Source organism: Heterodontus francisci, unplaced genomic scaffold, assembly GCF_036365525.1.
Source record: "Heterodontus francisci isolate sHetFra1 unplaced genomic scaffold, sHetFra1.hap1 HAP1_SCAFFOLD_63, whole genome shotgun sequence".
NCBI classification, from domain to species: Eukaryota; Metazoa; Chordata; class Chondrichthyes; order Heterodontiformes; family Heterodontidae; genus Heterodontus; species Heterodontus francisci.
Genome location: NW_027142037.1, coordinates 7,732,089 through 7,734,023, shown reverse-complemented (window position 1 = coordinate 7,734,023; position 1,935 = coordinate 7,732,089). Strand labels below are relative to the sequence as shown.

General features: G+C 43.3%; 1 pseudogene; it reads right to left on the bottom strand.

The window, feature by feature from the left end:
* Positions 1-632: 632 nt before the first annotated feature.
* LOC137366335 (G2/mitotic-specific cyclin-B1-like) lies at positions 633-1,279 on the bottom strand (annotated as a pseudogene).
* Between the last annotated feature and the right edge of the window lie 656 nt (positions 1,280-1,935).

Genomic DNA, 1,935 nt, shown 5'->3' with positions numbered 1-1,935 from the left:
CAGAGACATAGAACATAGAACATAGAACATTACAGCGCAGTACAGGCCCTTCAGCCCTCGATGTTGCGCCGACCTGTGAAACCATCTGACCTACACTATTCCATTTTCATCCATATGTCTATCCAATGACCACTTAAATGCCTTAACGTTGGAGAGTCCACTACTGCTGCAGGCAGGGCGTTCCACGCCCCTACTACTCTCTGTGTAAAGAAACTACCTCTGACATCTGTCCTATATCTATCACCCCTCACCTTAAAACTATGTCCCCTCGTGTTTGCCATCACCATTCGAGGAAAAAGGCTCTCACTATCCACCCTGTCCAACCCTCTGATTATCTTATATGTCTCTATTAAGTCACCTCTTCTCCTCCTTCTCTCCAACGAAAACAACCTCAAGTCCCTCAGCCTTTCCTCGTAAGACCTTCCCTCCATACCAGGCAACATCCTAGTAAATCTCCTCTGCACCTTTTCCAAATCTTCCACATCCTTCCTATAATGCAGTGACCAGTTTTTTTATTTTATTTATTTTTTTTTCATTTTTAAAATCAGTTTTATTCGTGAACAAAATTCAGATAGTAGATATAATGGAAACTACATTTCTTATTTACAGTAGCACATAGTGCTGACAAGCATCTCAGACAAGACTATACAAGAACAAGCTGCCTTTCAAAGAAAGGTATGGTAGCTATTTCCGGGGCAGTAAGTTCTTTGAAAGGTTGACCACCACACCAGACTTTATCTGTTGAAGGTTGCTGATTTTCATTTGCTTGCTGCTTGCATACTTGTTCTTAATAGTCATATGTTTAGTGAGGCCTTGATTGACTGTCACAACATTCTAGGCAATGTGCTCCATCACTGGAACAAGATCATCTTCTTTATAGGTCATATAATGCTGCAGAAGAGCTGTACATTCACCAACATTTAAGACTTTCTGAGCAAGACAAAAAGCAGCTGCAGCAATCTGGGATGGAAGATAATGAATCATCTCGTAGTCAACTATGGTGAGTTCCATTTGATATTTAGCCAGAGTGTGGTGTTCAGAGCTTACTCCTGCAATTTTTGAAGACCGCCTCAGAAAGTGCAGAGGAAGAGGCCTGCCAAGAGAAAAGTTAAGCTTCTGAAGAATCTTCCTCTCCATCTCACGTATTGCAGCTGTAGAGTATGTGTTGTCTGTAACATAGACAAAGTCACCAATTTCTGGGGGATACATTTCTTCATATTTGGAAGCCACTAGCATTGCTGTCACACCAACAAGTTGTAAATTGCTCTTTGTTACTGGGTTATCCTGACATAGGCAGGGTTATCTCTTTCAGACGTTATTGCAGCTATAGGGAGGGTTGCAGAGGTTGGCGTAGATGACAGAGGTAGGATTATTTTTTTCAGGGCTGATGAGATTAGAGAAATCGATATAGATGTAGTTTCTGGAGGAGGTTACAGAGATAGGGAGCGCTTTAGGGGCTGAAGGATATTACAGAAATAGGTAAAATTGTCGGGGTTTCAGGAAGTTGCAGAGATATGGAGAGTGTCGGGGCAGGAGGAGTTTTCAGATATATGGAGAGTGTAGGGGCAGGAGGATTTTTCAGAGATATGGAGAGTGTAGAGGCTGGAGAACTTTTCAGAGATATGGAGAGTAAGGGGCAGGAGGAATTTTCAGGGATATGGAGAGTGAGGGCTGGAGGAATTTTCAGAGATATGGAGAGTGTAGTGGCTGGAGGAGTTTTCAACGATATGGAGAGTGAGGGGCAGGAGGAGTTTTCAGAGATATGGAGAGTGTAGGGGCTAGATGAGTTTTCAGAGATATGGAGAGTGTAGGGGCAGGAGGAGTTCTCCGAGATATGGAGAGTGTAGGGGCAAGAGGAGTTTTCAGAGATATGGAGAGTGTAGGGGCTGGAGGAGTTTTCAGAGATATGGAGAGGAAGGGGCAGGAGGCATTTTC